Here is a 26,719-nt window from a genome sequence, read left to right as displayed (position 1 = left end):
TTACATTCAGAGCTGCAATTGACCTTCATCCATCTCATCCAAGGGTATTTGCTTTTGTGCTGTTTTGAAATATTACTTGGATCCATGTACAAATGGCCACAGATTAATTTGAAATCCCATCCTGTGCTTGCCTGCAATTTCCCACTAGAGCTTGTGACAGCTGTTATGCTCTTAATGACAGCCAGTCATTATTTCCTCCAGGAATATTGGCTGTGATCACATTTTCCCAGAGTAATGCCATCGTTGTGACATTGTGTTATCACATGATAATAGCCTGTTTAACTGTTGTCACCTATGAAGTTAACATTGCAGAAGACTCCCTGTGATTAGAGGGATCACCTTGGGATGCTGTGGGGAATTAATTTAAAACCGAAGTCAGTGGTGGGTTGCAATATAGGTATATTCATTCATTCATTATTATTATTTTTACTCTTAACCATATATATAGCCATGGTTGGGATTCAGAGTGTTCCTTCTGTGAACCTCCAACCCTGCTTGTTTCTGTTTGTTTGTTTGTTTTCCCATCCAGGTGAACAAATGAACCGCAGTAGAGATGAAAAGCAGCAGCAGCATCTGAGAAAATAAGAAGAGCTCTGCTGGATCAGCCATTAGGCCCATCTAGTCTAGCATTCTGTTCCCACAGTGGCCAACCAAAAGCCTACAGGGAGGTCAAAATAAAAGGAGCTTTAGGCAAAACCCCTCCCCACCACCTGTAATTCTCAGGGACTGGTATTCAAAGGCATACTGTCTCCTGTGATGGAGGTCATAAATTCTTATCACCACTACTAGTCGCTGATAGTCTTATGAACTTGTCTAAGCCCCTTTGTAAAGCTGCTGAAGTTGATGATAGCTATCTATCGCTACATCTTGTGGTAGCAAAGTCCATAGTCAAGTATTGCACTGTGTGAAGAAACATTTTATTTTTCTCTGTCCTGAATCTTTCAATATGGATGTCCCTGAGTTCTAGTATCATGTGAGAGGCAGAAAGACTTATACCCATTTTCTCCATAGCTTAAATGAATTCATGCGTCTTTATCATATCCCTTGTTTCCTGGTTTCCCCCCACTAAACCCCAAATCCCAAAATGTTGTAACCATTCCTTGTAGGGAAATTGCTCCAACCACTTGATAATTTTGATTGCACAGTATTTCAAATGTGGTCACACCATAGATTCATATAATTGGCCGTTTTATTTTCAGTCTCTTTCCTAATGACCACTAACAAGAAATGTGCCCTTTTCACTGCTGCTGCACAAAACTTTTCATCAAGCTATCCACTACTATGCCAAGATCTCTTTACTAGTCAGTCATAATCAGATCGGACCCTGATCTGTGAAGTTAGAATGTCTTTTGATTTAATGAGCACCACTTTACCCTTGCTTGCACCGAACTGTGTTTGCCATTTTACTGTCTATTCACACACTTGAGAGAGACTCTTTTGCAGGTCTGAGTAGTCCCCTTTTGTCACCCTGAACAATTCGGTGCATTAGAAAACTTGACTACATCACTGCTTGTCTCTAACTTCAGGTCATTTATGAACAAAAAGCATCAGTCCCAATACAGATATCTGGGTGATCCCACTTGTTATATTACTCCACTGAGATAATGTATTCTTACTCTCTGCTTCCTCATCTTTAACCAGTTACTGATCCACAAGAGTACCTATGACCGCTAAGCTTACTCAGGAGTCTTTGGTGAGGGATTTTAACAAAAAAATTAGAAAGTTCATGTATCCCCCCTATCTATCCACATGGTTATTGCTACTCTCAAAGAACACTGAAAGGTTAATTAGGTAGGACATATTCTTGCAGAAGCCAGGCTGTTCCTCCTTCAGCAAGACCCCTTCTGCTATATGCTTGGTCATTTCTCTTATTAATGCTTTCCATCATTTTCCCACAATAAACTAGCCAGCTTGTAATTTCCAAGAACCTATTATTATTATTATTATTATTATTATTATTATTATTATTATTATTATTATTTATTATTATTATTATTATTATTATTATTATTATTATTATTATTATTATTATTTTCATGCCCCACCCATCTGACTGGGTTGCCCCAGCCACTCAGGGCGGCTTGGCAGTTGCAGTTCCATTCCTTTTCACACATTAGTTGATGGATAAATCTGATTTTCTGGCAGAGAAGAAAGGGGAGGGAGAAACAGAAATCCTGCCCTAGGTGGCAACACACATGCCAATGGAGGGAAGTGGGGTGACAGTTGGTAGTGAATGCTATTACAGACGGGTCCTCCTGAGGCCTTGAACAGATGGTATCAATTCCTGACTTAACCTTGATGTTTTTTGGAACTTTGACTCCCATTCACACAATATACTTTGATCAATGCAAATATGCATTTCATTGAGAAGCTTCTCATGAAAATGGCCTTATGCAACGTCACCATTGGATGTCTAAACGAGTTCTTAATTATTAGCAATTCAATTCAGCTATATTGGTACGGTTACCTCAGACAATGAACAATGATTGTGTAGTGTTAACTGAAAGTCATGTCTGAACAAGTTCCAATTCCCAAATACATTTTCTTTGGAAATAAGTCCCACTGAAATTGGGACTTAACTGTACGAGTACAGTTTTAATAAAACATTTAGCAGAATTTGTTTTAAGTCAGAAATGTAGGATTCTTCACCTGTTGTTTTCAAGCTACATTGAACCTTTCCACATCTCTCTCTCTGTGCACCCATTCATTGGAATATGAATCCCATTTAATACCATGCTTTAAAATGAACTGGATGCTGGGGAAATGTTGTTATATGTAGAATGTCTGTCTCAGACTTCTGTGGTGAAGATAGCTCCGCTTCTTGGCAAATAGGGTATTCCCTTGTTTCATAATGCCTAGCAACTTAACAAACCACAATCGCTGGGGGTGGAGATGAGAGTCATCTGAGGACTCTCTTAATTGGTAGGGTAGAAATGTACAAAATTGCTTGCTATGGCTGTGTGTCTCTCTCCGCCCCCTTGAGAACTGATTTGCTTTACTTCCTCCTCTTGAATGATCACATTCCGTTCATTCACCCATTGAATATTTCTGTTTTCTTACCCCATATCGTATTTACTTACTGTGAACTAAATGCACTTTGGAACACATTGTCCAGCTCCACTTATTTGGGGGAAATGGACAGAGAAAGAAGAAAGTCTAGATTTCCTATATTTTCTTGTGCTACTAAACTGTATCATGTGCTAATAAGTATGTGTTTTGTGCTAAATTACTTCGTTTCTATGGCTAATTTGAAGACAAAAATGGCCCAGAGGCTCTAAAGGAAAAAAATTGAGACATTCTCAAGTAATTAGAATGATTACAACAGTTGAAAAACTTGTCTTACTAAAATTGCATTTATTTTCTCAGGAGATTCCCCCCCCCCCATGCATGGCTTTATAATATGGATGTTTTCCAGTCAATGGAGAATGGAAATATTTCATTGTAGAGCTGTATGAACTACATTCAAGGGATGTTTAAAATCCCATTATCATAACAAGCTCTAGGCTGATTTCAGACGTCTTCTAGTTCCAGCTGACTTTTCTGCCTCCTTTTGTTGAGACTTAGAACTCTGTTAAATTGCCTAGAAGTTTTGGAATAGTGAGATTTAATGAAGGTGTTGGATATAACACAGAGCTGAATTTATGCAGTGGCTCCTGAAGTTGAATTACAGCATCTATCCTGAAATCCGGAAAACACATGTGGCCAAATGGAAGGCATTTGTGTGTATGCGCTAGTATCTGGAAAAGGCTGATAAATATTCTGTCCAGTCAGTTATTTAGTACTTATGCATAGTATAAATATACTAGCAATATATTTTGTATTAATGGAGCAGACAATTATATTGAATAGCTTTCGATGACATTTTCTATGTCCCTTTTCATCTTTCTCATATTGTAACATATTTAGAGGAGATTTTGTATTATATATAGTCAGTGCTTTTTTCTGGGGAGGTGCAGGGGTACACATACCCCTAAACATTTTGTGAATCTAAGCTTGGCCTCATTGAGGGGCAGTATTTCAATATGAGTAGGAAAATGAGAGTACCCCTAAACATTTTTTTTAGAAAAAAGCACTGTTATATAGTTATTAATATTTGTAATGCAATACAGTTGTGTATATCTATATCTACCTATCTCCCGTTGCATGTTTGTGTGTATGTATGTATATGCATTCAAGTGGAAATGTTCGATCTGGTGGACGTTATGTTTTTATGGTTGTGCTTGAAGAGGGGGAAAACATCCTGGTATATAAACAAACATGCATAGAAATGCATCCCAATCCTATCCATTTGTTTGCATTCTCCCTTTCACCTCCTCTTCCTGGAGCTTTTGTGTATTCTGGCAGGCGCAAAAATGCTTTCATAAGAGGGAAAATAATTTTTAGTGAAGCCATGAAAGTTCAGAAATAATGGGTTTGAAATATGATTTCCCAAGCTGCCCTGATGTATCCCAGGGAGAACCTCCTGGCCCTAACATTCTCACTGTTCTTGGAATGCAAAATGAGACTGTTATGAATTTATGTGCTCTTTTAGTGCCTCTGTAGCCTGCATTTATTAGGCAGGATAATCAAAGTCACTAGCAACTGTTGGTGAATGCTTGGAAGTTGATTTCTTTAACCCCTTATGCTCAAAGAAAATCTCCTTGCTTCCACAAATTGATTAGATCGTTTCAAAAGGGGAATTGTGATTTCCTGAGCAACCAGCTGGTCCAGGAGTTTCCATGTAAGAGAAAGTCTACATCCCAAGGGCAGGGAGTGTGCAATAAAATGACCTTTAAAGTAATACACAAGCCTTGTTAAAACAACAACAGTGGCAATAACATTATTCCTTATTGGGATATCGACAGAGCCTGCAGAGGACTGGACGTTAATGTCACACAGCTCCTGCCACCTGTTTAAAAAGCCAGCACTGCTGCCACTGCCTCCCCTTACCCACAATTCCCAAGGATTCTTAGCAGAAGTAGTGGAGCATCTTAAGTCCCATGGCTGCACCTGATTGGCTTGTCTGAAGTCCCGCAGAGCTGTTGCTGGCCACTGAGTGTAGAAAATACTGAGCCACAGGGACCAGTGGTCTGACTCCTGTGTTCCTTGTGAGAATGACGATACGTCCCTGAAAGGAAGTGCACATGCACAAACATTATGACCCTAATTCGAACTCTCAATACAATTTCCACATTGAGCCACGGGCAGTTCATCCATCACTACTTGCTTTCTGTGTGATTTGTGAAACATTGTTCTTGTTGTTAGCTGCGACCAGAGGTTCCCTAGGTGTTATTCAGAAATCCTTTGTGGAGATTAGTTAAACTCATTTCTGTAATATTGTGCATTATATTGTAAACCACCCTGTGATGCTCAGATGAGTGATGGTATAGAAATTTAATAAATAATAACTAACAAGAATAATATTCTAGTGGTAGTGATCAAGAAAATTTTCACTTATGCCCACCTTTTATGGCTAGATAGAGGAGTTGGCTGATGCAGGTTGACGTGGCTCTTTTTTGTGGATTTACTTCTGAGTAAACGTGCAGAAGATTGCACTGTATATGTGATACCAGCGGCACTAACAAATGGTCTGTCAAGCTTTTTTTTTTTTTTGCTGTCCTGTTCCATCTTTTCAACTGTAGACTATGACATTTGTGATTTATGCTTTCTGTCTCCTACATAGCTCAGGCTAGATTCATATGCCCACAATCCCTCCATCACAAAGTGATCTTTGCAGTCACCTCTTGCTGAGATTCACAGGGAGAGAATGCTTTTGAATGAGTAGCACTATATACTTTGGGTTCCAACACCACCATATACTGTATGTGAAAACGTTTAGAAATCTGGCTTTCCAGGTATGTGGTATTTGGGGGACAATATAAGATACATGGGATGGTTTCAGAAGTGGATTTCAGTCAGAGGGGATAAGAAAGAATCCATGAATGAACAGAATTCTGAGTAGATGTCACAAAAACTGAGTTAAGTCATCCAATTTCTCTTAAGCGGGGTGGATTTCATGATAGTAGATGTCTCATATACATATATGTATATGTGTATGTATATTTATATCTATATACACACACATTTATATACCGTATTTTTTGCCCTATAGGGCACACTTTCCCCCCTCCAAAAATGAAGGGGAAATCTGTGTGCATCCTATGGGGCGAATGCAGGCTTTTGCTGAAGCTTGGAGAGCGAGAGGGGTAGGTGCGCACCGACGCCTCTCGCTCTCCAGGCTTCAGGAAGCTATCAGCAAGCCTGGGGAGGCCACGGGAGTTCCCGCAGGGCTCCCTAGGCTGCGGATAGCAGCCTGCTGCCTGGAGCGCGGGGCGCACTGAAGCAGAGCACCCCATGCTTCGGGCAGATATCCGCAGCCTAGGGAGCCCTGCGGGAGTCCCCGCAGGGCTCCCTAGGCTGTGGATAGCTTCCTGAAGCCTGGAGAGCGAGAGGGGTCGGTGCGCACCTACCCCTCTCGCTCTCCAAGCTTCAGCAAAAGTCCCCGCAGGGCTCCCTAGGCTACGGATAGCCTAGGTGCATCCTATAGGGCGAAAAATACGGTATACATACACCTATATATGGTAAATTTTCAATTTTACAATTTAATAATCATTTAGCAAATAATACAGCAAACAGAAAAAGAGCAATAGAAAATAATTACACGCACACACATAATAAAATAAATGCATTTTCTCAATTATTATATATTTTGTTACTCTTGTTTTATCATAGCATAACTTGCCAGGTTTTTCTTAGTCATTCCATTATAGTTAGAGGTTATTTGTGCTTCCATTTGGGGGCAATACAGAATTTAGTGGTTGTCTGTGTGTAAGACCTCATCATGAAGAATAATACAGTAGATGTCTTACAGATTTAGTGCATGGATCTGTGTACAATCTCAATCCTTATAAAATATAATATATAAAACATAATAAAATAACCAGAAGTTATTGTTATCAGCCTCTGATCAGCTTTGCTGGTTCTGAAATAATGGGAAGTATCAAAGCTCATGCACCCTTGAAAGAGTTGCAGACAGTGACATCACCTGTTCCTTTCATCAATGTACTTGTTCATTTGTTAGGGAGTTACCAACAGCGCAATCCAATCAGGAGAGAGGTTTTCTGTGCAGCTTGCTTGTTGCTTGAATGGGACTATCAAAAGAAAGGAGTGAAATACATGCTGGCATTTCCACTCATCCTGCTATTCAGATGATGGTGGTAGCATCACACCTGTGCAGCAAAAATAGATAGAGGAAGACATGTGATTAATGAGAAACTTGCTATGCATTTTCAGATAGTAGCACTGGATTAAAATATTTCCCACTCTAACGCCATAACAGAAATGCAAGCACTGACTGGGCAAACTGTTAATGCCAACACATATTTCTCAAGCAGCTTTTGTGAAAATAGTATTTCCCAAAGGAATCTGACTGAATTTTCTGGTCACTTTGCTTATTTTTTAAAAAATACACATTGTTGGCACATTAACAATGTGTATTTTTTTTAAAAAAATATTTATTCATTTGAAAACTAAAGTTGAGTGCTAAATTTGTAAAAGTAAACAAAACTTATTTATCATCATCATCATTTGGCCAAAGAAAGCTCAACAATTTTCACTTTTTGAAATACGGCAACCCTATCTTCAGCACAGGTTCTGTCTTCAACACGGGTTAAATCTTCAATGCAGGTGGCGCTGTGGTTTAAGCCACAAAGCCTAGGGCTTGCTGATCAGAAGGTTGGCAGTTCAAGTCCCCGCGATGGGGTGAGCTCCCGCTGCTCAGTCCCTGCTCCTGCCAACTTAGCAGTTCGAAAGCCCGTCAAAGTGCAAGTAGATAAATAGGTACCACTCCGGCAGAAAGGTAAATGGTGTTTCCGTGCGCTGCTCTGGTTCACCAGAAGCAGCTTAGTCATGCTGGCCACACAACCCGGAAGCTGTACACTGACTTCCTCGGCAAGTAAAGTGAGATTAGCGCCGCAACCCCAGAGTCTTCTCCGACTGGACTTAACGGTCAGGGGTCCCTTTACCTTTATCTTCAACAAACCCAATTGAATATCTGATTTAGAAGCCGACACATTTTGTCAAACCAGTTTGATGCAGGGAAGAAGGGATGGATTGGTGAGCACTGGTGTCACCTAGTGGTCCAAGAGCCAAAGTTACTTTCAAAGCAATCTTCAGTATATGCCAGGGAGAAGTAGTAGAGAGTGACTGGGCAGAGGAGCAGAGGGGAAAGGTTGAAATGTCACAGTGCAGACATTTGCATGTTTCTTGTAAACTACTTAGGGGGTTTGCTATAATTAAGCCATTCTAGATCTGGATTTATTCTCCCTCCCCATCCAGGATGAAATTCACAAACAACCCACAGATTTGGGTAATCTGTGCCTCTTTCTGCTACACTGTAAAGCAATTGCCTGAAGATGTTTGTGTTCCCTATACCTTCTGGTATTAAGACAAGATGCTGTTTGTCCCTAGTAATAAGAGTCATGTAATGGACTCTTCCCATAAGTCAGATAATAGATTTAAGTGTGTACTGTATATAAAGGGGTGTTAACAAATGTAACCATAAACCAACAGAAATAAGATCTACAGGAGACCATACACCCTGTGCCATATCAGTACGTGAAACTAGCTTGAATAATTCCTGTTCTGCTGACCTGATTAGTATCTTGAAAGAACATTTGTGCCCCATCAATCTGGTGAAAGATAACCATAATCTGTATGCCACTCTGACCTTTTGGGTATCTTTGTAATTGGACTAGATGGCTGTTTCCTTTCTCCCGCAGTTATCTTGGAAGAGAAAATTAAAATGACCAGTCATAGTGTAGACTGATGAAAAGGTCACGGTTATGAGGTGTTTGACTTTTCCTATCTGATGGTTCACACATTTATCTTGTCACACGATCATGTCCATTCTTAGGCTGAGCCACTCTCAAAACATGGCCTCCCTCTGGAAACGTGCGATGTATCCTTTCTCTGAAACCCATAAATGAATACACCGTCCTGTTCCGAGGACCTTATAATGTACATTTCAACATAGCAGGGGAGAAGAGTGTGAAAGGAGGGAGAAAGGTTGTTTTCTGCTGCTCCAGAGAAGCGGACACGGAGCAATGGATCCAAACTACAAGAAAGAAGATTCCACCTAAACATTAGGAAGAACTTCCTGACAGTAAGAGCTGTTCGACAGTGGAATTTGCTGCCAAGGAGTGTGGTGGAGTCTCCTTCTTTAGAGGTCTTTAAGCAGAGGCTTGACAACCATATGTCAGGAGTGCTCTGATGGTGTTTCCTGCTTGGCAGGGGGTTGGACTCGATGGCCCTTGTGGTCTCTTCCAACTCTATGATTCTATGATTCTATGATTCTAAGAGAGGGAAGGGCAGCAGGGCAGGATTATGCACAGATGTAGCTATCCACACTTAGATGTGCAGTTCAGTCCTGTATTAGTTTATTCAGAAGTAAATTTCATTTGGGACGCGGGTGGCGCTGTGGGTAAAACCTCAGCGCCTAGGACTTGCCGATCGCATGGTCGGCGGTTCGAATCCCCGTGGCGGGGTGCGTTCCCGTCGTTCGGTCCCAGTGCCTGCCAACCTAGCAGTTCAAAAGCACCCCCAGATGCAAGTAGATAAATAGGGACCGCTTACCAGCGGGAAGGTAAACAGCGTTCCGTGTGCTGTGCTGGCTCGCCAGATGCAGCTTGTCACGCTGGCCACGTGACCCAGAAGTGTCTGCGGACAGCACTGGCTCCCGGCCTATAGAGTGAGATGAGCGCACAACCCTAGAGTCTGGCAAGACTGGCCCGTACGGGAAGGGGTACCTTTACTAAATTTCATTGGATTCAGTTGACATTACCTAAAGGTGAGACTACAACTTGCAGTTTAGTTTAGTTTGGTTTGTTCCAGTAGAGCAGAAGTATCCAATGTACTGCCATCCAGGTGTTGTTGGGCTACAGCTCTCACCAGACCCACCCAGTGTGGACAGTGGTCAGGGATGATGTAAATTTTAATCTAACAACATCTGGAAGACACTATGCATTTGCCCCGCCTATAGAGGATGAGAATATCAGTTATGGTTATGGGGATATCCAGCTAGCCATGTACTGGAATTATAGCAGTGATGCTGCCTGATTTACCAAATCTGGAGACTGCCTTAGAAATAGATATGACTGGGCACTAGAAAAAGACCACCTTTTATATCAACCTGTACATGTTTAGATTCACAATATGGGCATAATAATCTATTACTATCTTTGGTCTCTTAGAATCAAAGAATTGGAAGGGACCACAAGGGTTATCTAGTCCAACCTTCTACAATGCAGGAATCTTTCAGTCACCGTGGGGCTCCAACCCATTACCCTGAGTCTCATGCTCTACTGACTAAGCCTTACCTATATACAATAGATCAGCCGTAATACAACACTGTGTGCCGTTCATTAGTCGACCACTGAGATATACTGTCTGGGGAGTTGAAACACATTTGGTTTTTCTTCAGCATTCATTTTATTGTGGTTTATCACATTAGCTTGATGTTAAGGTATCATTCTATATTGTTGAGTTTATAATCACTGTAGTTTATAAATTTCATTCGTATGTTTCATGCAAGTTCATACTTTTTTGTAAGATTATAGGTGAATTGTATTTTTATACATTCTTTAAATGGTTAAGTGCAATTTATAGATGACATTCATGGTGCCATATAATTTGTAGCCATTTCCATTTATGGTGGGGAGAGTGCTATAGGTATGGAAGAGTTAACTGTGATCTGCATTTTATTGGAAAATGCAACATTTCATTTCATATTAATATTCTGCATCATCTGTGCCAATTTGCAACAGCTTGCTTCTCATCCTCACATTTGTTTAAAGCTCCATAACAGACTGATTCATTTTATGCTGTTTTTTTTAAACTTAGAGGAACATGACTTTGCACGTGGTTGCAAAACCAGATAAACCTCCCCCTGGAGACAGTGACTGGCAGCTGCCCCATTGTGCAGATGTGAAACAAGGAAAGCTAATTTTCTAATCTGACTTTCTACTTTCTGTTACTATCTGTCATATCACAGTGCCACTCATTAAAGCCATCTTCTTGCCAGATGGAAGTCTCCCTACTTACAGGATGTCTGTTTTCTGCCACTCATGGATCATGACAATGTCAGGCAATATGTTACTATATTTCCTCCTCCATCCTCTCAATGGTGATTGAATCTGCCATCTCCTTTGATGTTCTCTAAAGAGAATGTTGCTGAAGGGGAGGCATTTCACTCACTATTCTAAGGGTATGTTGTTTATAATCCTGCTTGAGATGGGTCGCAGGTGGCAATGAGTCATTTTGGAACCATGGCTGATCTCTCCAAACCAGACAGGAAATCCTAATGACCCGTGAGAACAATATAAGACCTCCAAGTGTTAGTATGTCAGCTGCTGGAATAAGTAGATCATTTGCTTGACTTGAGTGACAATTACTGCTACAACTGGAAGACAAGCACAGAAGCAATTCTGTTTCTCCGCTATGTTCTTGCTGCCAAGATTTGGTGGCAAAAGTGAGTCTCACTGGAGGACTTCCTGCTCTAGCACGAGGTCCCAAAAATGTTAAAGAATGATTGCTATTCAGGAAAGTTCATAGCTTAGTAGTAGAACATCTGTTATGCTTGTAGATGGAACGACCCCTATCTGAAACCTCTGCAAAAATGGCTCAGAGCTGTCCTTTTAAAAAGCATTTTGCTGTTTAATCATATGAGTAAGCTGTGCATTTTTTTTATCAATCATGCATGTTGGAAGATTCAGGACAGACAAAAGAAAGCATTTCATCACACAACGCACAGTTAAACTATGGGATTTGGTCCCACAGGATGTTATGATGGTCACTAACTTGGATGGCTTTAAAAGTGGATTAGGCAAATTCATGGCAGAAAAGGCTATCCACTGCTTCTAGCCATGATGACTGTGGCCTACCTCTATGGTCAAAAGCAGTGTGCCTCTGGATGCCAGTTGCTGGGAATTGCAAATGGGGAGAATGGTGTTATGCTTGCAAACTTCCCATCTAGGCATTTGGTTGGCCATGGTGAGAACAGGATGCTTGTCTGGATGGGCCTTTGGCCTGACCCAGCAGGGCTCATATTATTATATTATATTATATTATATTATATTATATTATATTATATTATATTATATTATATTATATTATATTATATTATATTATATTATATTATATTATTATATTATATTATATTATATTATTATATTATATTATATTATACTATTATATTATATTATATTATATTATATTATATTATATTATATTATATTATATTATATTATAATTTGATAAAATAATCATAATATAAGTCTAGTTCCAAACTGCCAAAGAAGGATCATCATGACAGTACTGAACTAGATGGATCAGTGGTTTGAATTTGTATAAGACAGCTTCCTATATTGCTATATTCCCATGAATCATTAATTCTCTCTTGTGTTGCATTAAATATCTTATTGGGAGCTCTATTAACAACAGACTGACCACTGCTGGAAACTAGATATTTGACTAAGTGGATCCTTTGTCTGATCCAAGAGGGCTTTTCCTATATTTCATAGGTTTGTCTACACTTCTGCTTGTTCCATGCCTAGAAAACACAGGCCTGAGTGGTTTCCCCCTTGCCCCATTCGTTTCCCAAGGAAAACCTGCTCTTTAGTGCCAAACTGGAGCAAACGTCAATCTGGAGAAAACCAGAATTGACATTTGCTCTGATTTAGTGCTAAAGAGCAGTTTCCCCTGGGGGAAAACAGCAGGAGAAGAAGAGGTGTAGATAAGCCCTATGTTCTTAACTCTGGAGATAAATATGCTGTTTTACTTTTTAAAATTTATAGCTTTTGCCAAAACCCCAGGTGGTACTTGTGCTTTGGAGATTTATTGATGCATTAGTGCAAAGTTGTATTATCTGATTGTTCTAACAGGCTAATTTAGCTTTGTAACATTGCCAATAATGTTATAGGAGGGCAGCTTTGCAGGGTACATCTTCATGAGAATTTAATGAGCAGAAGAATTTCCATTTCCACTTATCCTATCCATTCACCAGCATAAAATTATCATTTAGTATGCAGATGCAAACATTTCCCAACTCAGTGGTTCTCACCCTTCATTGGTGGACACAGAACTCTTGAAGAGAGACAAAATTCCTGGAAGTGATAAGATGCCAAGGCAAATAAAGCCTTCTTCCCAGCAGCAATCAAGAACATAGATTATGAACATGGCTGTGGTGTAATACATTATTGGTTCTTCTGGGATTTAGGCCGGAAGGAGAGCTGGAGTTCAATACAGGAGGGTTTTCTCCTAAACGAAAGGCCTTTCAGATTTTACTTCAGCATGACTGCTGGTCTTTCTTCCATATAACAGTGACTAGGAGAGAATCACAACTGGTCCACATTGGATTTGTAAGGTGACTTCTCTTCCACGTTCATTTTCATACCAATCTTTCCTGCTGTTTTTGCTTCCCTGTGTTTCATTTTAGGATGAGTAAGAGATAACCTTTTCTATTCCTCTTCTACCACTCTTTGTTGGATTAGTAATCCAAACCACATGTCCTTGCGCCCAATAGTGTAGAAGCCAATCTGTGCAACCGCTCATTGATGCTTTGGAGGATCATGTGCCTACTTTACACAGCACAGTCCTCTAGTTGAAGGACAGTCCTCTACTCCACCTTTCCTCAAACTCATGCCCTCCAGATGCTTTGATCTACAACTCCCATCACCCCCGACCCTTCACCATGCTGGCTGGGAATGATGGGAGCTGTTGTTCAGCAACACCTGGAGGGCCAAAGGTTTCCCACACCTGGGCTGCACCCCTAAAATGCACCGTGACACCATAACCATAACACCCTGAAGTCACAAAAGATACAAGCATGGTGGAGCATTTTCCCCAAACTAGCAGGTATTAGTTAATGCCTTCCCTTTGATACACCATTGCAGGACATATCGCAACACATTTTTTTTTTAAAAAAAATAATCAATGCCCATAGGATGAGCTGGTGTAAAAGTTATTTGCTAACATTAGATGCTGTTTCTGGCTATCATATTTGCAGTGTGGGTGTATCACTAGTAGTCTAATATCCATTGACGTCATGGGTGCGTTTCTTGAGGTAATTAGCATATCTAGGTCATGATAAGGTAAAGAATGCCTGTATAATTCATGTCAGCAGAATTGCCTCTGCATGACTTTCCTGCTAGCTGTTTTACATATTTCATGTTGTGTGAAAGCATCTTCCCTACTGCTTGTATATGAGTGTTTAGTTTTGTAACAAATAACATTTGCTCCCACAAAATGAGCACACAAAGGGGTCCTGGTTTCACTGGACCCTTTCTTATCTTCTGGACACAGTGACCCGTCTGCTCAATGGGATGTCTGCGGGAAAGATATGTCTCAGATTGCTTGGCTACAATCTGAGTATGAGGCAGAAATAGAAATATCCACTGCTACCAAGTGTTGATGTGTTCCACTTCAAATTAACAATGCGCTTTGTGAGAGAACATTGAGGAATGACACATAAAAAAACCTCTGCTTTGTCTGATGGGGAAATGAAGAGAGGGTTTTCCTCGTATTTTTCTTGAGGAATTCTCTTCTGTAACAAGGTCACTGGAATACATCTTCAGTAGCTTCTCTCCTTTTTAATGGAATAAAGTGGTTGCTTTGACAGAATGGCTGGGGAAATTGCCTGGCCAGTATATCATGTAATTGCTATTTCTTGAAGTATTCTTTCACCATCACCTGGCTTAAATAAAGCATGCTTTCCAAACTACATAAGGCCATATGTTCAAAGCACTACTGTACCACTTTAACAGCCATGGTTTCTACAAAAAGAATCCTGGGAACTGTAGTTTGTTAAGTGTGTTGAAAGCTGTTTGGAAACCCCTATTCTCACAGAGTTACGCTTCCAAAAGTTCCCTGGGAATAGGGATTGATGGTTAGAACATTCTGAGAATTCTTTGGGGGAAGCTATGACTGTGTAAATGGTATAATAGTGCTATTAATGTAAGGTCTGGATGTGGCCTAAATTTACCCTCTGCTGTAAAAATAAAAGCTGATAAGCCATAGAATTTGTTTTCGAAATTCAATATGAGAGAGGGGAAATCTCGCACTGATGGACATTCATTTACTTGAATCCTGCTTCTTCACTGCCATACTGAAGTAGGTGGAGATGCTCCTTATATGACATCTAGAATTTTTTTAGGCTCTCAGAAATCAAGGTTGGGATAATGAGTTTGCTCCAAAGGGTAGAAGTGCCCACTGAGTGGCATTCTGCTGATGTGATGCTTCCATCAGTGGAATGGGGAAGACAATTTCTAGCATTTTCCCTTCCAACTTCAGCCCTTTGTGCCTCCCAAAATTTGCTCAGTTGTGGGGAACATCATGAGATGGAGGGAGGAAGATGCAGGTGGGTGGGGCATTAGTAAAAAAAAATCCCTCCTGCCCATTCCACCAGTGGGATCTTCCTCTGGATCTTGGTTGCATGCAGAGGGTCTCGGGTTCATTTCCCAGCCCAAGGTAGGACTTGGGAAAGTCTCTTCCCTGAAATTCCAGAAAGGAGCTTCCAATCAGTGTAGGCAATACTGAGCTAGATGGTCTGACTCAGAATAACGCAGCTTCCTATGTTCCAATAAATAGAAAAAAAAAACCTTTTCCATTCATGAAAGCCTCATTACAGTCCAAGCCAAAGAGGCTACCAAAAGAAAATGCACACTTTATATTTCTAGAAAACAAGGAATCCTCGTATGCCCTTTTGATCCAGCACCACTCCAGGCAAAAATAATAATATTTGTAACGTGTAACCCGCCTGAGAAAATAGCATTATACTTGTTTTAATTCAAATGGTTTTACTGAGGTCTCCTTGTCTTAAGGTTCTGTTTCCCACCTGTTTACCTGAGGGGGTGGGGGAAGCATACCAAAAATGACCTGAAGAAGTTGAGACATTACTCTTAAAAGTATGTGTTTATTTATTCTTTTTTAAAAAAAAACATGTCAGAGAGCTATTTGTATAATGTGACACAATGTTGTATGCTCAAAGCGACTCATGCAATGAACGACAGTCGGTGGAAAATAAAAAGCACTCTGAGCTCCTCCAACTACTTCAGCCTGAGAGCGGTTGGCAACCAAACCTTAAGAATAATTAGGAAACACAGAAGAAACGCGGCCATAGTGTGGCATGGCAGGTAAGAGACTGTTATATGAATGAGGGGCTCTAATCTGTTCAGCTCTCACCAACCGCATCAACTCACTAGGTGACCTTCGGCAACCCGAATAATAATACTGACTTCTCTTACAATAATCCTTTGAATACAATAAGGGGCTATGTAAATGCTAAGTACTGCTGTTATTTTACATAAACAAGATAATCACTTAAATGCTTGGATGAGTGCAGTTTTTTTGGCTGAAAAGTGGTCTACACATTCACTAAATAAATACATTGAAATGTTGCCGTTTACAACAAGAGAGCCCCAAGGCTGCAAAACTCCTTTGCACCACTGGGACACGGGTACAGAGAAGTGCTGGATTACCAGAGTAGACACCAGCCTATGGGCCCCAGAGCTTTTCCAGGCCCCGCGGCAACGGATCAAAAATATACAGTGGTACCTCTGTTTACATACGCTTCAGGTTATGTACACTTCAGGTTACATACTCCACTAACCCAGAAATAGTGCTTCCGGTTAAGAACTTTGCTTCAGGATGAGAACAGAAATCGTGCTCCAGCGGCGTGGCGGCAGCAGGAGGCCCCATTAGCTAAAGTGGTGCTTTAGGTTAAGAACAGTTTCAGGTTAAGAACGGACCTCCGGAACGAATTAAGTACTTAACCTGAGGTAGCACTGTATTGATTTGATATTGAAAGAAAATTACAAAAATGTATTAGAGATAATTTGTGAGCCCCCTCCCCAGGTTTTCAACTGCCTAGGGGTATCAACAGGGTTTAATCTGGCACTGTTGGGGGGAGGGACACCTGCCAGATTCTGTCAATGAAGTGTCACCCAGCCAGTGCAGAATTTCCTGCTTCACCTACCGAATGTGTGCATGGGCAAAAGTGCTGGTGGCAGCATCTCCACCAGTAGCAACCCACATATAAGCCCTCCCTCCTCTCCAAATGGCATGTTCTGAGGGCAGGGAGGGGCTGAGTCCACCAGGATCCATTAGTTAGTCAGAAGGTAGCCATGGCTCAAGGATCAGGGCCCCTGTTTTGCATGCAAAACATTACTAGTGTTTAATGCCTGGCTTCTTAGATAATGGAGGCATATAATTTGGACAAGAAAATTGGCTTCCAGGTGGAAAAATCAAAATTGGAAACAGAACTGTTAGACCCCAAAACCAAGATTTTGTCAAAGATGTATAACTTGCTGTTGAAATGGAATACTCAGGATGAAACGGTGAAATCTGCTATGATTAAATGGGCACAAGATGTTGGACATAACATAATGGTGGCTGACTGGGAACAGTTGTGGACCACAGGTATGAAGTTTACGGCATGTAATGCCTTAAGAGAGAATATTATGAAAATGATATACAGGTGGTACATGACCCCAGTCAAGCTTGCAAAAATCTATCATTTGCCCGATAATAAATGTTGGAAATGTAAAGAAATTGAAGGTACATTCTTTCGCCTTTGGTGGACGTGCCCAAGGATTAAGGCTTTCTGGGAGATGATCTATAATGAAATGAAAAAGGTATTCGAATATACCTTCCTGAAGAAACCAGAGGCCTTTCTCCTGGGCATAGTCAGCCAATTGGTGCCAAAGAAGGATAGAATTTTCTTTATGTATGCCACAACAGCAGCAAGGATACTTATCGCAAAATATTGGAAGACACAAGATTTACCCACTCTGGAAGAATGGCAGATGAAGGTGATGGACTATATGGAACTGGCAGAAATGACTGGCAGAATCCGAGACCAGGGAGAAGAGTCGGTGGAAGAAGATTGGAAGAAATTTAAAAACTATTTACAGAAATACTGCAAAATTAATGAATGTTAGAATGATGTTGGATTGAAGTTAAGTGGTTTTTAGCAGCAATGTTATAAAGGAATATGTAAAAATGGATTGTTAATAGGTGATAATTTAAAGTTATAATATATTAAGATAAAAGGTTAAGATAAAATCAAAGAGGGAAAGGAATTGCTGAATTAACTAATTGAACTGGAATACAGAAAAGGGAGGTGTGAGGAGGTCAGGGAAACAAGCAAATGAAAGATAAGATATGGAAAGACTGATTTGTTTTTAACTGTTTTTACTTTGTATTTTCATTTTTGTTTTTTGTTTTCTTTTACTTTTTTCTCTTATTTTTGTAATATGCTGAAACTTTAATAAATATCTATTTTTTTAAAAAAATAATGCCTGGCTTCTCCAGGTGGGGCTGCTGGGTAAAACTTCCAAGAAATCTGTTGGCTGTCAACACAAGCAGTACTGAGGTAGAGAGACTATAGGTCTGACTTCCTGTGTCATTCCAAGGCTATGCAATTGTGTTTCCTTGCAGGAAGAATTTTATCAAATGTAGCAATAAGCTTAGGTAGAAATCAGGGAGAAAACCATAAGCTGGTAAGAACAGCCTTCTGTCAGCATTCATCTCAAAAGCTGTAGGCACTGTGCTATTTATGGAAAATGGAGCTCTGTATCCCTTATTATTTATTATTTATATACTTCCTAAAATATACCCAGCACTTTGTATTTGTTCATTCAGTCACAGAACATTTTTCTTTTGTTTCATTAGGGTTTTCTTCAAAGTAAAGTCTTTTCTTCATTTTCTTTTCCCATTGCCTCTTCATTTTTATTATTGTTTTCTCCACCAAAATTTCCACTCATTATTGCTTTGTAACTTTTTTTCTGCCTTTGCTCAGATTGCTAGTTTTTTTAAAGGCATGTTCAGTTTCTTAATGGCATGAACAGGCAAATGGTGAATCTGTAGGTGGGTGTGGGTGTGCAGGGGTGTGCACACAAACCTCACTCCCAACATCCCTGTGCCGTCACCTCACACACTCGGTCCCCAACCTCTCCTGTGTGGACTGGAGGTCTGCAAGGAGATGTTGCAGGCATCCTTAGTGTGACTGGGAACCCTGATCACGCATGGTGTTTTACATGCGTTTGAGCTCAACACAGAAAGATTAGGGGCTTAGAACATGGGGCAGGGTGCATGGAGGTGTTGCAGGCACCCACGCCTTCCACCCATGGATATCCCTTCAGGCAAAACCAAATTGGGAGGAAGCAGGCCTCTCAAGCACATCTGCCCTTTATTACTGCAACACAAATCTCAAAAATGAAACTGCACCTCAGAGCTCCACAGCACAGTGGTACCTCAAGTTACAAATGCCTCAGGTTACAAACGCTTCAGGTTACAAAATGCGCTAACCTGGAAGAGTTACCTCAAGTTGAGAACTTTGCCCCAGGATGAGAACGGAAATCGTGTGCCGGTGGCGCAGTGGCAGCAAGAAGCCCCATTAGTGAAAGCACGCCTCAGATTAAGAACAGTTTCAGGTTAAGAATGGACCTCTGGAACAAATTAAGTTCGTAACTAGAGGTACCACTGTACGCAAACACCAGGAGCTCAACGGGTCCAAAAGGTGTACACAGAACCCATCACCCCCTGGTATACATAGCACAAACTAGATGTGATACTGATTATGTGAATGCAATTAACATACAAGTACATGCTGTGTAAGTTGTAGAGCTGTGCACTGGATTTGGCCCAGTGCTGAGCCACATTAGGCTTATTTGGAGGGACTTGGGTGTTGGTTGGCTAGGGTTCAGACAACCATGGATCACTACAGGTTGGATTGGATGGTCCAGAGCAATCTACGACTTCCAGGGGGTGGAGAAACAAGCAGGAAAGAGAAGCAGGCAGGGTGAGGAAATCCCATGAAAAAGCTAAAGCCCATACCTTCCAACATTCCTCTGTTGAAATAGAGACATTTCTCATTCTCCCACAACTGACCCTCCTCACGCCCTCCTGCATCATGTCCCCACCCAGTGCAGAGCATTTCCTATCTACCCACAAGTAAGAGAAGACGAAGCCAGTTTTGTGTAAATGCTGAAGTGGTGTGGGATGAATATAGCTGCAATCCTATGCCCACTAGGATCAAACTATTTATTTATTGAAGAGTTTTGTATATTGCCCTTTGGCAGTAGGCCCGAGTGGTTTGCAGTAATAAAATATAAAACAATACAGTACAATGCAATGAAAACAAATATAATAAAAATAATTTCATAACTCCAGCACACAAAAAGAAAAGGGCAGCATTAAATTATTCACCAATTCTATAAAAATATGAAATTGTTGTTGTTGTTATTAATACACCACCCAAAGCCAAAAGAAGCTGGTCAGCAGTTTACAAAGTATAAAAACCTGGTACATTAAAATATAAACATCCATGATTAAAATACACAGTGTAACACTCTCATTAAAACAATACAGGAATTAAAATGGCAGAATCAGGTTAAAAGACTGCTAATACAGTGGGGCCTCGCAAGACGAAATTAATCCGTTCCACGAGTCTCTTCGTCTTGCGGTTTTTTTGTCTTGCGAAGCACGGCTATTAGCGGCTTAGCGGCTATAGGTATAAACTCGTTTCCGCAACTGCAAGCCTCGACCCCTAGGGAGCATCTGGCCATTGCATAAGCCTCGTCCGGCCTCTTAAGCAGTCCCTCCTGACGCGCTTACATAACACAAGCCCCGACCGCCGCCATCCCAGCGACCCCGGAAGATAAGATCTGCAGCAAGCACCCCGCACCTCCAATCCCGGGGCGCGCTCAGCCAAAGCATCCCTGGACACCTGTCCCGCTGCACCTTTGCGCAGCGCTCTGCAGAGCAGAGCGATGAGCCCGGCCGATCACAGGCAGGGCAAGCGGCGGCGAAGGCGGAGAGAGCAAGGCCCAGAGGGAGGAGTCTCCGGCAACGCCATCGACGGCCCCTCCGCAGCTTCGGGTCCTGGGGCCCTCCGGCTGCCAACTGCCTTTATTTTGCTGCAGGAGCCTCCTCTGCACTGGGATCCTTGCGCGCTCCCTCCGTCTCTCCATGCCTTTTAGGTGAGTGGCGTGCTCGGGCTGACTTTGGTCGACCCACAGCGGGGCTTCCCTCGGCCGCGCGACCGGAGCTCGCCTTTGCGGTCACTTTGAGAAAAAGGAAAAAAAACTCGCAAGAAGTTTCGTCTTGCGAAGCAATCCCATAGGGAAAATCGTCTTGCAAAGCGACGCAAAAACTGAAAAACCCTTTCGTCTTGCGCATTTTTCGTTTTGCGAGGCATTCGTCTTGCGGGGCACCACTGTACAGATGGGTCTTCTCATATTTCAACAGAGAGTGCATTCCATAACACTGATGCTACCAATGAAAAATCCTGCCTGTACACTACTACAATCCTATAGCAATCATGCTGAGACTAGGCTAACTGGGTTTCACTTCTTATTCAAAAGGCAGCTACAGGACTATGGGATGAGACATAAGAAAGGTCATGCTCGGTCCTCCCTGCTTAGGTGTCCAGAATCTTCAGAGCCCCAAGATATCTCTTCCCCGTTGACCATTTGGTGAGCCATTCACTCTTTGTGTTTGCAGCTCACGTCACTAACAGATCATGCCCTTTTTGCTGTAAAGCATAGTCCCTTTCACCACACCTTTTATTTCTCCCTCCTCTTGATTCACCAGTGGGGAATTAACAGCCCCAAATTGTCTCCTGTCTCCCTACTTGCTCCTTGCCCTTTCCTCCTCTGAGGTAAAGCTTCCCTTCTTTGCTCCATTCCCCTTTCCTCTCTCCTTCCTTATTTCTGCCACTTGCTTCCCCACTCACCCACCATTCTGTCTCTTCCTTTCCTCTCAGTCACCCACTCAGCTCATTCAGGACCTCCTTGAGATGCACACATCCACCGCTTGACCTCTTGCTTTGTGTGTGTCAGGGCTACTTCAGCCTCGTTCCACATCCTGATTTCCAACCCTTCTGGTGCAGCTTTTTGGCTGTGCCATGGGAGAAACAGAAGGGAACAGGGTGGGCTGTGTTGACACCTCCCAACATGAAGTTTAACTCTCTCTGCCACAATCCTAACCCAAAATAGCTCTCAAAAGCTGCTCTTTGGGTTTCAAAGAAAACCTCTATTGGCACCAATGGGAACTTCCACATGGAACTGGGCTCTTTGTTGTGCCTTCAAGCATTTGATTACCCTTCTCTAGAGTCTAGATGGTATTGAATTGAAATACATGGAGCACACAACTAGGCTCCAGGTACACCACAGGCAAGATGGCAAGATGACCAACTTCATGGTGGGTGCTTAAAAGATGTTGTACGCGGGCTCAAATACTTTTAGGGACCTTCTATAAAGAAAGCCTGGTGATTTTTTTAAAAAGAGAATTGCTGGTTGGGGGAGAGCATAAGCTTGGTTCTATTCTATTAAAAAGGAATAAGGCTCTGCTGAAAAGAGCATGAGTTATTTATTATTACATATTGTCAGCAAGAAATACCACAAAGGATTATGTGCAGACCTGAATGGCAAGTATACGGTGACAAACAAGGCTAGCTATGCAGCAGAGTAAATTACATTTCTGAGGCTATGATAACTCCCGATAACTACAGAAATAATTCATGTCACTTACTCAAGGATACATCAAAGAGATGTTTAAACATGATAGATCAGCAAGGAAATAAGTAATGGTCCCTCTATGTTTAATACAGACATCTTCAGTTGTTGTTGTTGTTGTTGTTGTTGTTGTTGTTAAGGATACTAATACTTAACATTTTATATAATGCATTTCAGCATTATCTCAATGATGAGGGTGAGGGTGGCTGGTGTTGTGATGCCTGTACTGCAGACTGGAGTCAGAGAGAGTACCCAACTATGTAATATTCAGAGTAGACCCATCTAAATTAATGAACATTAGTAATGACTATCAAGTCATTTCATTTCAATGTGCCTACTCTTATACATTCTGTGAGAGTTTCTACTGAAAAACATGTACATGCAATTGCAGATTCTGGATTCGGGTCACTTGATAATTTGGTTTATTTGAACTTTGCAATGATGCAGCTGTGACACATACCCGATATAGCTACATGCTTTGATTCTAAACCACCAAGAAACAGAAAACCACTATGTGTGAGAAAGCATCATTTCCCACACCCCAGTTGTCCTCTCAGTGGATCTTAAGTGAGCCACTATTAGTGAGCTACTATTACTTGGTTTGTATCCAGCTTGAGCCAAATTCAAAGAGAATTATGGACCAGCCTCTACTGTTTCCAAATGCTGTTGGACTACAGCTCTAGTAATTCTGACCATTGTGTCATGAGACAAAGGTTCTTGAGAGCAGAAGAAGTAAGGCAAGTCCTACAAGGCCTACACAATCATTCAAGCCTAAGCCTGCTAACTTCTAACTGTTAACAGCAAACTGCTGAATCATTGTGACTCATCCACAGGATGACTCATTCTCTCTATAAATTTGTGTCCTGTTTGCAGGCAGGCCCAGTGCAGTGTCTGTGATGTGCGTGTCGATGACCCCCAAGACACCCCTGAATAAAAACAGGTTCACACATCGTTTTTGTTTTGGTTTTTGGCATAATTTTGCCCACAACTTTATTGAATTACAGTGAGTGGTTGCTTTGGCATTGGTTAGTGACTATCTGTTCCCACTTGGAGGTAGGAACAGAACTGACAACCACACCCGTGTGGAAGTCAGTAAGGGTAAGCAATTTTGGGGAGAGAAAAAGCTGAGTGACAGGCTCATACCTCTCCCCAAATGCTTCCTGGGGCTCTTGCATGGCCCTAGCCATTTGTCAGGAATACGGACAAAAGCATGGTGAGCCCCTGGATTCCTTTAACGGAATACCCTTGCAGCAGCAGCATTGAAGGGGAAGGCACAGCCAATCTCATCCCCTCCACCAACCAAAAAATTAACCAATGCCTAACCGCAACTTACAAGTTGTGACTATTTGCTACGCAGTAGGCAAAACCCAAATGGCACCAGCCAATCAGCCAAATGGCAAAATTCCTACCAGGCCCCTGCTCCAAAGCAAATGACCCCATGACAGGCATAGCAAGGTCAGTGCAAACAAACCCTAAATAAAGGGAGGGAGGGTGGGTAATCCGATGTGCGCAGCGAAAAGAAGAAGCTCAACGCTGCACACAGAGACCTATATAGCATCCCCATCAATCAAATAAAATTGCAACAATCCATTTTCCCCAGCAACATTGGAGGTGCCCAATCAAATCCATGGCCATCCAAACTAACCCGCCCAGCAACAGGGAATGTCATGGTTGCTCCCACCGCAACACGTGCTCTCCATGAAGGAGAACCCGCTTTGTAACATGTTGCTGTGAATGTAAAGCTAAGGCAGACAGGGTGGCTCCAGGACTCTAGTTAATCAGTAACTAAGACTATGCCTCTGTGAAGAGTCAGATAGCTGCTATGAGCACTCTGTGTATGCTCTTTAACTATGCTGTTTCTGAACAAGTTTATTTTCTTCAGTAAAGTTTCATTCTGTTTATAAAGAAGACTCTGTGTTGATTACACATTGCTCATGCTGGTTGGGGCTAACGAGAGCTGGAATTCAACTACAGCTGAAAGTTGTATCACAAGTTCCTCATCCCTGATGTAGTAGTGAGTACTTGATGGATGCAAAAGCTTTAAACCAGGTATAGAATAACCTCAGACTTTCTGTAGCTGTCAAGGTTCTTTCTATCCCCAGTGCACACACCCATGTTGTCAGCATGAGGTAGCAGGTACATGGGTTTTACAGTTACGTAGGTTTGCACTGGCTATCTCTGGTTTATACAAAGTTAGGGAAATGTCTGACATTACTGCTTCCTCCACAAAACATTTATGAACCTTTCTCCATCATTTTTAACATGACGTTTTGCTGCTACCTGGTCTGTTGTATTTGGGGATTCTCTACCGAAACCGTGGAACTGTCCAGATGTACGAGTTATGGTTCATCTCATTTAATAGCAACAGCATACATCACCACACTGTTGATAATCAAGGACGCACCTGTCTCCTATGGTGCTGCCAAGATCAGCTATGCCTCCCCTAGCAGCAGAAGGGTATCTCCTGCAAAGAGAGCTGGCTGGCTGAGACTGAAGAAGGCTACAGCTCAGTAGCCTGACCGCATCACTTTGCAAACATGGGTTTTATTAAAAGTTATTTGTAATAGCTTTGCATTTAATGTGCTACACTTCACACAAAACTTCAAGTCTGCCTTATATTCCCTCCACCCCACCCTCAAGATTTGTAGGTTTGTAGCAAGTGATCCCAACACACCTATTCCAATATAGCCCTTAGCTATGGATTGAAAATGAATAAGGAGGACACACTGGAAAGTTATAGGGAATAACCTTTCTTGTTTGTACTTCTTAGAGACTGAAATTTGAAAGTTTTGCAAGTTCAGTAAAAAGTTCATTGGCCTAACTACACTCTGTTAGCATTAAGCATGGTTTGACACATGGAATTTCTATTGGTAATTACAGTGCTGGGAGTTTTTTGTTTTGAGGGTGTGAAAGTGGCAGGAGAGAAAAAAGTTTGATCTCACTACTCTACACTCTGCAGTGTAGTTGAAAATAGGACCTCACTATGTCTAGGATGAAAAAAAATAGGGGGGGGGGATCCGCTGATGTTGTTGTAAACAATATAGTTAATGTAAATGTAGTTAAACCCTTAAGGAACTGAAAAAAATGTTTCAGTAGAATGGTCAAGGTACCTAGCGATATGCAGTGGATCAGAAGCAGGGCAGGTTACATCTCAATCTTATTTTTTTCCCTATTTTGCACAATTTATTTTGAAACTGATTGTCATATCTGTGGACAAAATGTGTTCACAAAGTGGGCTCAAGGGGCTCAGTAGGCAGGGAGCAGGGCATCTTCACCTGAGCTCTTTTCTGGCTTTGATGATTCATCCATAAATGCACAGTTTCAAGACTATCTTCACAGTCATAGGTTACAGAGATAAAACACTTGCTCTAAAGAAACAAAAGTAGTGATTTTCAAGATGCTATATTCCTCACCCAGAATACCTAAAGCCTTAACTATAACCCCTTTCCAATCTGCAGCAGTGATGGGTGGAACTGGAGACATGAATTACAAGATATCAGAAGATTAGATGTGTAAACTAATTATGAAATAAATATGCATAATCTAACTGTACATAACAAGCAATTTTGATGTGGCGAGCTAAATGGGAATATACTGTATATTCTGAGACATCTTCCAGAGGCTGTGGATTGTACAAACTAAGGAAAGCCCTCCCCACCCTCCTGTTACCTAAAATATATCATCAGAAGAAATCAGTGGTATCAGAAGAAATATATGATCATGGGAAATTCAGCTTAATTTAATAATGCTGAAAAGTGTGGGGTGGGGGTGGGGAGAGCTCAGATAACTAAAAGGAAGGGCTGGGGGTGAGGAACATTGTGTGCCTTTTGCCTGAACTAATCAAGGCAGGGTGAGCGCTCCTTTAATGAAAAGAAAGAAAAAAGATGGTGATACTGGAGTGTTAATCAGGGACAATCAATGACAAAAAAGGAGAAGATGGAGCCAGCACCAACTCCAGACAGCCTTATGAGTGACAGACTTCATTAAAATGAGATGGTGCCAGCCAACTCTAAGAGAATCAGTGTGTCAAATGGCCAGGAAGAAGAAGAAAGATTTAAGAATGGGAGTTGAAAGATGAAATGTGGAGTATCTGGAGTAGGATGGGAGAGAAAAAGAAACTGATTTTTATCACAGGGCAAAATCATGCAAAAAAACAAAAAAATGTGCAG

The 26,719-nt window shown here is 41.5% G+C and overlaps 1 protein-coding gene and 1 long non-coding RNA gene across 3 annotated transcripts in view; one reads left to right on the top strand and one right to left on the bottom strand.

The window, feature by feature from the left end:
* Positions 1-26,719, bottom strand: part of LOC309527049 — a 399,231-nt gene that overhangs the window by 196,440 nt on the left and 176,072 nt on the right. The window contains exon 2 of the long non-coding RNA XR_014217079.1: positions 17,785-18,125. This is a non-coding gene — a long non-coding RNA (uncharacterized lncRNA). The remainder of the gene's footprint in view (positions 1-17,784; positions 18,126-26,719) is intronic.
* The window catches only part of KCTD16 (potassium channel tetramerization domain containing 16), a 151,960-nt gene that overhangs the window by 89,646 nt on the left and 35,595 nt on the right, over positions 1-26,719 (top strand). The window lies entirely within an intron of this gene.

This window comes from Podarcis vaucheri (assembly GCF_965113315.1).
Source record: "Podarcis vaucheri genome assembly, chromosome: 2".
NCBI lineage: Eukaryota > Metazoa > Chordata > Lepidosauria > Squamata > Lacertidae > Podarcis > Podarcis vaucheri.
The sequence above is the reverse complement of the archived record's forward strand: the minus strand, read 5'-3'. Positions and strand labels throughout refer to the sequence as shown.